Here is a 14,977-nt window from a genome sequence, read left to right on the forward strand (position 1 = left end):
ATTTCAATTGTCAATTAACTGCGCAGCGTGTATGTTCTCTAATGTCTATTGTGAGATGTCATTGTGTGAAATGTCTACTCAATATTTGAAGAAAGGCATCAGTGTATTGAATAAAAAACAATCATAATTAATAAAGACAGCCATCTACAACTGTGTGTTTTTGGAATTTATCAGAAAATCTGAGGATTATTTGCAGAGTAAACTCCTGGCTTGTCACTTTGTACCACAACTTTTCGAAGAAGTCGATCAAGATATTATTTATTTCAAATAACAGAACTTCTCACCTGTTTGCGTCAACCCCTCTTTTTGTCTTTGGATATATATATATGCATCAAACATTCTAAACTCCTCCCCACCCCACCTAATATACGCAGAACCTCCCCACCGCACCTAATAACCTTAGCACCTCCCCACCCCACCAAATATGCTCAGCTCCTCCTCACCCCACCCAATATCCTCAGCTCCTCACCACCCCACCTAATATCCTCAGCGCCTCCCCACCCCACCTAATATCCTCAGCTCCTCCTCAACCCACCCAATATCCTCAGCTCCTCCCCACCCCACCTAATATCTTCAGCTCCTCCCCACCCCACCTAATAACCTCAGCTCTTCCCCACCCCACCTAATGTCCTCAGCTCCTCCCCACCTCACCTAAAATCCTTAGCTCCTCCCCACCACACCTAATATCCTCAGCTCTGCCCCACTGCAACTAATATCCTCAGCTCCTCCCCACCTCCCCGAATATCATCAGCTCCTCCCCACCCCACCTAATATCCTCAGCTCCTCCCCACCACACCTAATATCCTCAGCTCTGCCCCACCCCAAATAACATCTTTAGCTCCTCCCCATCCTACTTAATATCCTCAGCGCCTCCTCACCCCACCTAATATCCACAGCTCTCACCACCCCACCTAGTATCCTCAGTTCCTCCCCACCCCACCTAATATCCTCAGCCCCTCCCCACCCCACCTAATATCCTCAGCTCCTCCCCACCCACCTAATATCCTCAGCTCCTCCCCACCTCACCTAATATCCTCAGCTCCTCCGCACCCCACCTAATATCCTCAGCTCCGCCCCAACCCAACTAATATCCTCAGCTCCTCCCCACCCCAACAAATATCCTCAGCTCCTCCCCACCCCACCTAATATACTCAGCTCCTACCCACCCACCTAATATCCTCAGCTCCTCCCCACCTCACCTAATATCCTCAGATCCTCCCCACCCCAACTAATATCCTCAGCTCCGCCCCACCCCAACTAATATCCTCAGCTCCTCCCCACCCCACCTAATATCCTCAGCTCCTCCCCACCCCGGCTAAAATCCTCAGCTCCTCCCCACCCCACCTAATTTCCTCAGCTCCTCCCCACCCCATCTAATATCCTCAGCTACTCCCCACCTCACCTAATATCCTCAGCTCCTCCCCACTTCACCTAATATCCTCAGCTCCTCCCCACTTCACCTAATATCCTCAGCTACTCCCCACCCCACATAATATATTCAGCTCCTCCCCACCCCACCTAATATCCTCAGCTCCTCCTCACCCTACCTAATATCCTCAGCTACTCTCCGCCCCACCTAATATCCTCACCTCCTCACCACCCACCGAATATCCTCAGCTCCTCCCCACCCCACATAATATCCTCAGCTCCTCCTTACCCCACCTAATATCCTCAGCTCCTCCTCTCCCAACCTAATATCCTCAGCTCCTGACCAACCAACCTCATATCCTCAGCTCCCCCCAGCCCATCGAATATCCTCAGCACCTCCCCACCCCACCTAATATCCGCAGCTCCTCCCCACCAATGTTCCATCAAATCTTTTTGTACTGAACGGTCGCCAGCTCCTTTGAATGCGAGCTTTTCGTCTGTGGGCAAATTTTAAAACTACAGATTTTAGGGCAACTTTTAGGAAAGCAACTTTTACAACAATGACAGCCACAACAACCATTTAAAGTCACATATGCAGTAATGAGATATTGCCACCCCACCATCTCAAATCATGAGAAAATCAGGCAAGTTTCTGCAAGTTTAACATAACTTCCCTGTTTTGAAATCTATTGCTCTAGAAATGAACCCGTGCTTTATTTGCACTTTTATGGCTTTTTAACCTGCGTTGCTACTTCTGATGATTTGTGAATCTATACCTCAAGATCCGTTTGTACCTCTAGCCCATTTAGACTCAAATTTTCCAAGGATTAGCTTGGGTCCTTAATCCTGCTGCCAAAATTCACCAGCTCACACTTACCTATATTGAAATTCATTTTTCATTTAAATGCCCATTCTGCAAGCTTTTTTTTATGGTAGAATTAATTAAAACCTTTTAGTTCGTTATGTACAATCTATATTTAAATAAATACTTGTCTGAAATGACTGGGATATAAAAGAACTGCAGAACAATAAATTAACACTTCAGAAACGTCACTCAGCTACACATCGACAAACAATCCAAAATCTCAAGTTGAGCTGAATGAGGCATATCAATTCGTGCAATTTGTATTATATTTTAAGGTTTTCAACTTATTACACCTTCCTTCGTGTCATCATAGCAATGGTGGCAAAGCAGCAGGTGCAGAGGCTTTCCTATGGCGCTGACGTGCTGTATGTCCAGATATGTAATCAGAATATTTATTACAATGCACCCAGACAACCAACAAATATAAAGTGCTTTAGTTCTTTAGTTCACAGTATTAAAAAGAATTGAACAGCAATGGGTATCCGTATTTCGAACTTCAATCACTTCCATTAATAAACGTGGTCTTGTTGAAACATGTAACCTGTCAGAAATGCAGCACTTATTCGCAAGTGCAGAAAAAAAACCTACACAATTTGCATCACTGAATTAAAAAACAAAAGCAGGAAAAGCTATGATTTATCACAAATAAATATTCATAATTATTCGTGGACAAGAGAACCAATCAGACTGACTTGGAACTATTTACTAATAGTTTGATGTAAAGATATTAATTTACAAATTTAGCTTCCAATGTTTTTCTCTCAAACATTCTCCAAAATATTAATCCCTGCTCTTATCATGAAAAGTGTTGACGTATGTAAGTTACTTCCGAATTAAACAGCAGGAAACAAGCATCATTGTGCTCTCAACTTTCAATCAACTAATTCTAACAATTATACCTACTCAAAATTATAGATTATCAATTTAATCAAAGAATTTTGTGTTTTTTCTCAATAAACAAATAATGCTTTCCTCTAAAGTAGCTTCCAGCATTTTTCATACATCAATACAGAGTACTTGTTTCTATTAACACTCCACGAAACATTTAAGAGGAAATCTATAGTTACGTTATTCCTGGGTTGTTCAGACTATAGAACGGCAGACAAAATAATATCGTTCACAATAGCTAAATACAGCGGATGGTGGAATGTGAAATATAAATAGAAAATGCTGGGAATACTCAGCAGGCCAGGCAGCATCTGTGTAAACATAGAAACATAGAAGATAGGAGCAGGAGTAGGTCATTCGGCCCTTCGAGCCTGCTCCACCATTCAATGAGATAATGGCTGATCATCCAATTTCAGTATCCTGTCCCTGCCTTCTCCCCCTATCCCCCGAGAGAGATAGAGAGAGAGAGAGAGAGAGAGAGAGAGAGAGGGAGGAACAAAGTTAAGGTTTCAGGTCTGTGGCCTTTTGTCGGAACTGGATACAGTTAGAGATTTAACCAGATGCAGAGGCCGGATTTAACTACTCCAGCCCTCCACCATATCACAGAGCATCCCCTTTGTTCCATCCGCCCCTCCCACCTTTCGCTGCATCTGCACCGGGTTAAAATCTGTAACAAATCTAACATTTTACATTTCTGAAGAAAGGTCACAGACCTTTGGATGTCACTGAGCGGCTACAGGGCATTCTTAAGGGTGAGGGTGAGCAGGCAGAGGTCGTGGTCCACATTGGGACCAACGACATAGGTAGGAAGGGGGATGAGGTCCTGCATCAAGAATTTAGGGAGCGAGGTAACAGATTAAAGAGCAGGTCCTCAAAGGTTGTAATCTCTGGATTACTCCCAGTGCCACGTGCTAGTGAGTATAGGAATAGGAGGATAGAGCAGATGAATGCGTGGCTAGAGAGTTGGTGTAGGGGGGAGGGTTTTACTTTCCGGGATCACTGGGCCTGCTTCTGGGGAAGGTGGGACTTGTACAAGTCGGACGGGTTGCACCTGAACCAGAGCGGGACAAATATCCTTGCGGGGAGGTTTGCTAGCACTGTTGGGGGGAGTTTAAACTAACTTGGCAGGGGGATGGGATACAGAGGGGAGCTGAAAGAGGGGGTGATGTGCTGCCAATTATAGAGAAAAAATCAAGTCAGCTTGGTAGACAGGGCAAATATACAAGGGCAAGGCTGGATGGCATCTATTTTAATGCAAGGAGTCTTGCAAATAAGGTGGATGAACTGAAGGTGTTGATAAACACATGGGAGTATGATATTGTTGCTATCACGGAGACATGGTTGAGGGAGGGGCAAGACTGGCAGCTCAATATTCCGGGGTACAGAATCTTCAGGCGAGACAGAGGGGGGTATAAGAGGAGGGGGTGTAGCAATGTTAATTAAGGAGTCAATTACTGCAGTAAGGAGGGATGACATATTAGCAGGTTCCTCTAATGAGGCCATATGGGTGGAGCTTAAAAACAAGAACGGGGCAAGCAGTTTGCTGGGAATGTACTATAGGCCTCCAAACAGTCAGGGGGAGATAGAGGAACAGATATGTAGGCAAATCTCAGAGAAATGTGCAAATAATAGGGTAATAATAATGGGGGATTTCAACTTCCCCAATATTAACTGGGATAGTCAGAGTGTGAAAGGCACAGAGGGTGTAGAATTCTTAAAGTGCATCCAGGAGAGCTTTTTGAGCCAGCCTGTAGAAGGTCCTACAAGAGAGGGGGCGGTACAGGACCTAATTCTAGGGAATGTGGCCGGCCAAGTGGAAGAAGTGCTACTAGGTGAGCACTTTGGTGACAGTGACCATAATATGGTGAGATTTAAGGTGGTCATGGAAAAGGACAGGGATGGGCCGGAAATAAAGGTTCTAAATTGGGGGAAGGCCGATTATAATAGGATAAGGTAGGATTTGGCCAAAATGGACTGGGATCAGCTACTTGTAGGAAAATCCACATCGGAGCAATGGGAGGCTTTCAGAAGGGAGATTGAGGTCATACAATGGCAACATGTTCCCGTAAAGGTCAAGGGTGGTTCCAAAAACCACAGGGAACCGTGGATGTCAGGGGATATACGAGAATGGATTAGAAAAAAAAGGAGGGCTTTTGGCAGATACAAAAGGCTAAAGACGGAGGAATCCCTAGAGGAGTACAAAAAGTGCAGGGGGATACTTAAAAAAGAAATTAGGAGATCAAGGAGGCGCCATGAAATAACACTGGCGAGCAAAATAAAGGAAAATCCTAAGATGTTTTATAAGTATATTAAGGGTATGAGGATAACTAGGGAAAAAATAGGGCCCATTCGGGACAAAAGTGGCAATCTGTGTGTGTAGCCGGAAGATGTAGGAGGGGTTCTAAATGATTTTTTTGCATCTGTTTTCACTATGGAAAGGGACGATGTAGACATAGAAATAGGGCGGGGGGACTGTGATATGCTCGAACACATTAACATCGAGAGGGAGGAGGTATTGGCGGTTTTAGCAGGCCTAAAAATGGATAAATCCTCAGGCCCGGACGAAATGTATCCCAGGCTGCTGTGTGAGGCAAAGGAAGAGATTGCGGGGGCTCCAACACACATATTCAGAACCTCTCTGGCCACAGGGGATGTGCCAGAGGACTGGAGAACCGCTAATGTATTTCCATTATTCAAGAAGGGGAGTAGGGAAAAACCGGGGAACTACATGCCAGTGAGCCTAATGTCAGTGGTGGGAAAATTATTGGAAAAAATTCTGAGGGACAAAATCAGTCTCCACTTGGAGAGGCAAGGATTAATCAGGGATAGTCAACATGGCTTTGTCAAGGCAAGATCATGTCTGACTAATTTGATTGAATTTTTTGAGGGGGTGAATAGGTGTGTGGATGAGGGTAGCAGTGAATGTGTTATACATGGATTTCAGTAAGGCCTTCGATAAAGTCCCGCACAGGAGACTGGTCAAGAAAGTAAGAGCCCATGGAATCCAGGGTGCCTTGGCACGTTGGATACAAAACTGGCTTAGTGGCAGAAGGCAGAGGGTGATGGTCGAAGGTTGTTTTTGTGACTGGAAGCCTGTGGCCAGTGGGGTACCACAGGGATCGGTGCTGGGTCCCTTGCTGTTTGTGGTCTATATTAATGACTTGGATATGAATGTAAAAGGTATGATCAGTAAGTTCGCGGATGATACAAAAATTGGTAGGGTGGTAAATAGCGAGGAGGGTAGTCTCAGTCTGCAGGACGATATCGATGGGTTGGTCAGATGGGCAGAACAGTGGCAAATGGAATTTAACCTGGAAAAGTGCGAGGTGATGCACTTTGGGGGGACTAACAAGGCAAGGGAATACACAATGAATGGTAAGACCCTAGGCAAGACGGAGGGTCAGAGGGATCTGGGTGTGCAAGTACACAGATCCCTGAAGGTGGCGGAACAGCTGGATAAGGTGGTAAAAAAGGCATATGGGATACTTGCCTTCATTAGCCGAGGCATAGAATATAAGAGCAAGGAGGTTATGATGGAGCTGTATAAAACACTGGTTAGGCCACAGCTGGAATACTGTGTGCAGTTCTGGTCGCCACACTGCAGGAAGGATGTGATAGCTTTGGAGAGGGTGCAGAGGAGATTCACCAGGATGCTACCAGGGCTGGAACGCTTCAGCTATGAAGAGAGACTGGGCAGATTGGGTTTGTTTTCCTTGGAGCAGAGGAGGCTGAGGGGGGACATGATTGAGGTGTACAAAATTATGAGGGGCATAGATAGAATGGATATTAAGGAGCTTTTTCCCTTAGTAGAAGGGTCAATAACTAGGGGGCACAGATTCAAGGTAAAGGGCGGGAGGTTTAGAGGGGATTTGAGAAAGAACTTTTTCACCCAGCGGGTGGTTGGAGTCTGGAACTCACTGCCCGGAAGGGTTGTGGAGGCTGGAACCCTCACAACATTCAAGACGCATTTGGATGAGCACTTGAAATGCCATAGCATACAAGGCTACGGACCAAATGCTGGAATATGGGATTAGATTAGACAGGGCGTGATAGCCGACGCGGACACGATGGGCCGAAGGGCCTCTATCCGTGCTGTATAACTCTATGACTCTATGACTCTATGACCTGAAGCGTTAAATCGATTTTTCTCCCTCTCCACAGAGGCTGCCTGGCCCGCTGAGTATTTACAGCATTTTCTCTATGGGGGGACTAACAAGGCAAGGGAATACACAATGAATGGTAAGACCCTAGGCAAGACGGAGGGTCAGAGGGATCTGGGTGTGCAAGTACACAGATCCCTGAAGGTGGCGGAACAGGTGGATAAGGTGTTAAAAAACCATATGGGATACTTGCCTTCATTAGCCGAGGCATAGAATATAAGAGCAAGGAGGTTATGATGGAGCTGTATAAAACACTGTGAATTAAAATTGTTTGTGTTTTACCCCATTTTTGGTTCGCTTCCTAAACGTCTTAATGATATTTTTAAAAAGTCAGTAAAATGTAATATGTAACTCCTCCAAATCCTCCCTGCCCTCCCCCTCCTCAACAGCATGGTTTCATGTCTGTGTGAAGCTACTCACTTCAGTCAATCGTTCAAAATCTCATATTGAGACATTTAAATTTTAAAATGCTTTAAGCAATTCAGAGCCTCCTTAAAAGTGTTCGGACTTCGAGACCCACTTGAAACTTGTTTAGACGAGGGTAACATTGATTTATCCTTGTTTCTTCAAAATGATACCAGACAATTAGGGTGATAAAAGTGTTTTAAGCATTCATTTTTTGGAGAAAAGTTCATTAAAAATCTTTAAATTCTTTCTAGACTCATTGCAACTTTGACAGAAGAAGTTGCTCCACGATTCGCATTCCTTCCTCAATGGTCGTTAGACATACAACAATAAAATAAAATAAACTATAACTCAAATCGGAGCTCAAATAAGAAAGTGAATGAAGTGGTTTAATTTCCTATGAAGACGGTGAGGTTATCAGTAAAATAGCAAAATACTGCGGATGCTGGAAATCTGAAATAACAAAAGAAAATGCAGGAAATACTTAGCAGGTCAGGCAGCATCCGTGGAGAGAGTCACAGAGTTAACGTTTCATGTCTGTGATCCTTCGTCAGAACTGGTAAAAGTTGGAGATGTAACAGGTTTTAAGCAGGTGCTGAGGCAGGGAATGTGGGGGAGGGGAGAAAGGAACTAAAGGGACGGTCTGTGCTTGGATTAGGAACGCAAATGGTATGCCGGCCTTCATTACAAGAGGATTTGAGCACAGGAGTAAAGAAGTCTCACTCCAATTATGTAGGGCTTTAGTGAGAACACACCTGGAGTTCTGTGTACAATTTTGTTCTCCTTTCCTAAGGAAGTATATACTTGCCATAGAGGGCTCGCAACGTAGGTTCATGAAATTGATTCCTGGGATGGTGTGACTATCGTATGAGAAGAGATTGGGTAAACTAGGCCTGTATTATCTTGAATCTCATTGAAGCATGCAAAACACGTCTCCATTTCACAATGGACGTACAATCCCTCTACACCTCCATCCCCCACCAGGACGGCCTAAGGATGCTCTGCTTCTTCCTTGAACAGAGGCCCAACCAGACCCATCCACCAGCACCCTCCGCCGCCTGGCTGAACTTGTTCTCACATAGAACAACTTCTCCTCTGATTCCACACACTTCCTCCAAATTAACCTTTTTGCTATGGGAACCCGCATGGGTCACAGCTATGTTTGCCTATTCATGGGATATATGGGACATTCTTTGTTCCAATCGTACTGAGGTCCCCTCCCTCCCCTCTTTTTCTGGTACTTCGATGACGGTATCGTTGCCTTTTCCTGCTCTTGCCCTGTACTAGATACTTTCATTTACTTTACTTTCAGTTTCCACCCTTCCCTCAGCCTCAAGTGGTCCATCTCCGACTCTTCTCTTCCCTTCCTCGACTTCTCTATCTCCATCTCTGTGGGTAGCATATTGACAAACATTCACTTCAAGCCCACTGACTCCCACAGCATCCTGGACTACTCTTCCTCCAACTCCGCTTCATTTAAAGATTCTACTCCATTCTCCATCTGCACCACATCTGCTCTGACGATGCCACCTTCCATACCAATACTTCCGACATGTCTTCCTTTTTCCTCAACCGAGGATTCCCCTCTACTGTGGTTGACATGTCCCTTGGTCGTGTCCGTTGTATTTCCCGGACGTCTCCTCTCACCCCTTCCCCTCCCTCCCAGAACCACGATAGGGTTCCCCTTGTCCTCACCTTTCACCCAACCAGCCTGCACATTCAATGGATCATCCTCCACCATTTCGCTCACATCCAACGGGATCCCAGCACCAAACACATCTTCCCCTCACCTCCCCTTTCAGCATTCTGAAGGGACCACTCCCTCCGCGACACCCTAGTCCACTCCTCTATCACCCACAGCACCCCTTCCCCTTTGCCTGGCAGCTTCCCATGCAAGCACAGAAGATGCAACACCTGCCCTTTTACCTCCTCATTTCCCATTGTCCAGGACCCCAAACACCCCTTCCAGGTGAAACAGTGATTTAATTGTACTTCTTCCAATTAATATACTGTATAAGCTGCTGACGATGTGGTCTCCTCTACATTGGGGAGATCAAATAGATATTGGGTGACCGCTTGCGGAACACCTCCATTAGTTCGTAAGGGGGTACCCGAGCTTCCGGTCGCCTGTCACTTTAATTATCCACTTCACTCCAACTCTGAATTCTCTGTCCTCGGCCTCTTACATTGTTCCAATGAAGCTCAATGTAAGCTCAAGGAACAGCATCTCATCTTTCGATTAGGCACTTTAAATGCTTCTGGACTCAACATCGAGTTCAACAATTTCAAACTATAGCCCCTACCACCATTTTTCATGCTGTATGATTTAGCCATTCCTAATTGCAACATTTTATCTTTCCTGCCTCTTACCTAAGCACAGTGTCTTCCTTCAACTCCTTCCTCCTCTCCAACCACCCCGCCACCCTGCCTCTGCACCGATTAATATCTGTTACATCTACAGCTTTTTCCAGCTCTGATGACGGGTCCCAGACCTGAAATGTTAACTCGGTTTCTCTCTCATCGGACACTGCCTGGCCTGCTGATTGTTTCCAGCATTTTCTGTTGTGAATTCAGATTTCAAGCTTCCGCAGTATTTTGCGAATGGGGATGGAGCCTGGGACTTTCATGCTCTGTGTGTGGTGCTCAGTACATCACTGCATGAGAGAGGGCAGATCGCTTAGCATAGGCCGGGCATGGAGCATGAGACCTTCCTGCTCGGTTTGTGTGGCTCAGTGCTACACCGGGTGAGAGAGTTCAGCACACTCAGCACGGGCCGGTGATAGTGCCTGGGATCTTCCTGCTCTGTATGTGTGGCTCATTTCCAATCGCAGGTGAGAATCACTCACACAGCACAGGACGAGGTTCGAGCCGCTGATCTTTTTGCTCTGTGTGTGGGGCTCTGTACCACATTGGGTGTGATAGGGCAGCTCACTCAGCACATGTCGATCAAAAAGACTGGGTTCTTCCTCTGCTCTCTCTGTGTGGTGCTCAGTACCACACCGGTCGAGAGAAGGCAGCTCACTGAGCATAGGCCAGCGATGGAGCCTGAGATATTCCTGCTCTGTGTGTTGTTTTCAGTACCACATTGGGTGAGAAAGGGCTGCTCACTCAGCACATGTCGAAAAGTAAACAGGGATCTTCCTGTGATATCTGTGTGTGGTGTTCAGCACCAGACCGGATGACAGAGGGCAGCTCACTCAGCACAGGCCGGGGACGGAGCCTGAGATCGAACTGCTCTGTGTGTGGCTCATTACTACACCTGGGTGAGAGAGGACAGCTCACTAAGCACAGGCTGAGCATGGTGTCAGGGATCTTCCGGCTCTGTCTGTGGTGCTCAGTACGACTCCAAGTGTGAGAGGGCAGCTCACTAAGCACAGACTAGGGATGGAGCCTGGGCTCTTCCTGCACTGTTTGTATAGCTCAGTACCACACCCGGGACAGAGCTGCTCAAACAGCACTGGCCGGGGACGGATATGTGTGTGAGGACCAGTGCGGGTGAGAGACGTCAGCTCACTCAGCACAGGTCGAGGTTGGAAACTGGGATCTTCCTGCTCTGTGTGTCTGGGGCTCATTACCACACTGTTTGAGAGCAGCTCACATGGCATAGGTCAGGGATGGAGCCTGGGATCGTCCTGCTCTGCGTGAGGGGGTCATTACCACACTGGTTGAGAGAGGGAAGCTCACTCAGCAAAGGTCGAGCAAGGAGACAGGGATATTCCTGTGCTCTGTGTGTGTGCTGCTCAGTACCACACCAGGTGAGAGAGGGCTTCTCACTCATGGCAGCCCGGGGATGGAGCCTGGGTTCTTCCCGTTGTGTGTTGGGCTCAGTGCCACACTGGGTGACGGAGGTCAGCTCACACAGGAATGGTCGGTCATGGAGTCAGGGATTTTCCTGCTCTGTGTGTGGGGCTCAGTACCAAACTGCATGAGAGAGGGCAGCAAACTGAGCATAGGCCGGGGATGGAGCATGAGATTTTCTGCTCTGTGTGTATGGTGCACAGTGCCACACAGGGTGAGAGAGTGCAGGTCACTCAGCACAGGCCAGGAATGGATCCTGGGGTCATCCTGCTCTGTTTGTGTGGTGTTCAGTACCACGCTGGTGATAAAGTTCAGCTCACACAACACAGGCCGGAGATGGAGCCTGGGATCTTCCTGCACTGTTTGTGTGGCTCAATAGCACACATGGGTGAGAGCAGCTCACACAGCAGAAGCCGCGAATGGAGCCTGGGATCTACATGCTCTGTGTGTGGAGCTCAGTACCTCACTGGTTAGAGAGAGAGCTACTCACTTAGCACAGGCCGGGCATGGAGCCTGGTATCTTCCTGCTCGGTTTGTGTGTCTCAGTACCACACCGGGTGAGAGAGGTCAGCTCACTCAGCACAGGACAGGGATGGAGCCTGGGATCTTCCTGCTCAGTTTATGTTGTTCAGTACCACACCAGGTAAGAGAAGTCAGCTCACTCAGCACAGGCCAGGGATGGAACCTGTGATCATTTTGCTCTGTGTGGGGCTCAGTACCACCCTTGTTGAGAGGGAACAGTTCACTCAGCACAGGTCCTGCAAAGAGACTGGGATCTCCCAGTGATCTCTCATAGAAACATTGAAGACAGGGGCAGGAGTAGGCCATTCGGCCCCTGGAGCCTTCTCTGCCTTTCAATGAGATCATGGCTGATCATTCAAATTCAGTACCCTGTCCCTGCCTTCTCCCCATATCCCTTGATCCCTTTAGCCTTAAGTAGTATATCTATCTCCTTCTTGAGTATATTTAATGAATTGGCCTCCACTGCCTTCTGTGTTAGAGAATTCCACAGGTTCACCACTCTCTGGGTAAAGATAATCCTCCTCATCACTGTCATAAATGGCTTACCCGTTATTCTTAGACTGTGACCCTTGGTTCTGGACTCCCCGGCCTTCGGTACATCCTTCCTGCATCAATCTGTCTAATCGTGTTAGAATTTTATAAGTTTCCATGCGATCCCCTCGCATTCTTCTAAACTCCAGCGATAAAAGCCCAATCGACCCAATCTCTCCTCATACGCCATTCCTGCCATCCCAGGTATCAGTCTGGTGAATCTTCGCTGCACTCCTTCCATGGCAAGCACATCCTTTCTCAGATAAGGCGAACAAAACTGCACACGATTCGCAAAATGTGGTCTCACCAAGGCACTGTACAACTGCAGCAAGACATCATTGTTCCTGGACTCGGACACCCTCGCTACGAATGCCAACATGCCATTTGCCTTCTTAACCACGTGCTGAACATGCATGCTTACCTTCAGCGAATGGTGCACAAGGACACCCAGACCTCGTTGCACTTACCCTTCTCCCAAATTATTGCCGTTCAGATAATGATCTGCCTTCCTGTTTTTGCCATCAAAGTGGATAACCTCGCATTTATCCACATTATACTGCATCTGCCATGCTTCTGCCCAATCATCCAACGTGTCCAAATCATACTGGAGGTTCTCTGCATCCTCCTCACAGCACACACGCCCACCCAGCGTTGTGTCATCTGAAAACTTGGAATATTACATCTAGTTCCCTCGTCTAGATCATCAATATATATTGTGAATAGCTGGGGCCCGAGGACCGATCCCTTTGGTATCCCATGATCTTATGAAAGCGGAGCAGGCTCGAAGAGCCGAATGGCCTGCTCCAGCACCTTTTTCTTATGCTCTTATGTTCTTAAAAATTTTGATGGAGAGACTCCCTCTTTTGAAGGGGTCCCTGGTAGAGAGCCTCCCACTTTAAAAGGGATCACTGATGGAGAGAATCCATCTTTAAATTCGTTCCTTACAGAGAAAGTCCCTCTTTAAAAGGGGTCCCTGACAGAGAGACTTCCCTTAAAAGGGATCAGTTATGGAGAGACTTCCTCTTTAAAAGGGGACCCTGACGGAGAGATTCCCTCTTTAAAATGGGACCCTGTTGGAGAGACTCCCTCTTTAGAAGGGGTCCCTGATGGAGAGACTCCCTTTTTAATAGGGATCCCTGATGAAGAGACTGTCTCTTTAAAAAAGGATTCCTGATGCAGAGGCTCCCTCTGAAAAAGGTATCCCTGATGAAGAGAATCATTCTTTAAACAGGGGTCCCTGATGGAGAGATCGCTCTTTAAAATGGGTCCCTGAGGAGAGGCTCCCTCTTTCAAAGTGATCCACAAAAGAGAGACTCCCTCTTTAATAGGGGTCCCTGACAGAGAGTCTCCTTCTTTAAAAGGGGTCACCGACAGGGAGGCTCCCTCTTTTATTGGTGTCCCTGACGGTGAGACTCCCTCTTTAAAACGGGTCCCTGAGGAGATGCTCCTTCTTTAAAAGGGTTCGCCTACAAAGAGACTCCCTCTTTAATAGGGCTCACTGATGGAGAGTCTTCAATTAAAAAGGGATCACTGAGGAGAGGCACCTTCTTTAAAAGGGGTCCTGGACAGAGTGACTCCCTCTTTAATAGGTCTCCCTGATGGAGAGAATCATTTTTAAAACGGGTCCCTTGCTCAGAGACTCCCTCTTTAACAGGGGCCACTGATGGTGAGACTCCCACTTTAAAAATCAGTTTGTGTGGAGCTAAGGGATCAGCAAAGTGTGGAAAATATTGGTGGGAGTCGCGTATAGGCCACCAAAGAGGAATAGTAATGTGGAGCTCAGTAAAAATCTAGAAATTAGATGTGCATGTAACAAGGACATTACAGTAATCATGGGGGACTTTAACCTACATAATGACTCGCCAAATCAACTTGCCACTAATGGTGTGGAGGACAAATTCTTGGAATGTATGCGAGATGGTTCCCTGGTCAATATGTGGAGGAACCAATCAGAGAACTGACTATTCTGGCTTTGCTAATGTGTAATTAGAACGGGCTAATCAATAATATTGTGGTAAAGGGGCCTTTAGGGACAAGTGAACATAATATGATTGATTTTTACTTTATGATTGAGAGTGATATTTGCAAACTGAAACTAAGTTCTTAAACCTAAACTGTGGAATCTACAAGTGTATGAGGGACAACTTGGCCATGGTAGACTGGGAGAAAACAATAAAAGGTATGAATGTGGACATACAATGGCTAACATTCAAGGAAATAATGCAAAGTTTGCACCGAACATATATTCCTATAGGGCATAAATACCCAAAAGTTAAATTGATCCAACCATGGCATCAAAAGAAATTAAAGCTAGTATTAAGTCAAAGGAGGAAGCTTGTAAAGTTGCCAGAAATAACGGTCAGCATGAGGATTGGGATATTTTTTGAAATCAGCAAAGGGCGACCAGGAAATTGATAGTGAAAGGGAAAATGGAATATGA

Source organism: Somniosus microcephalus, unplaced genomic scaffold (assembly GCF_052327205.1).
Source record: "Somniosus microcephalus isolate GS21.2 unplaced genomic scaffold, FLI_Smic_1.0 unresolved_chr6, whole genome shotgun sequence".
In the NCBI taxonomy this organism is placed as follows: domain Eukaryota; kingdom Metazoa; phylum Chordata; class Chondrichthyes; order Squaliformes; family Somniosidae; genus Somniosus; species Somniosus microcephalus.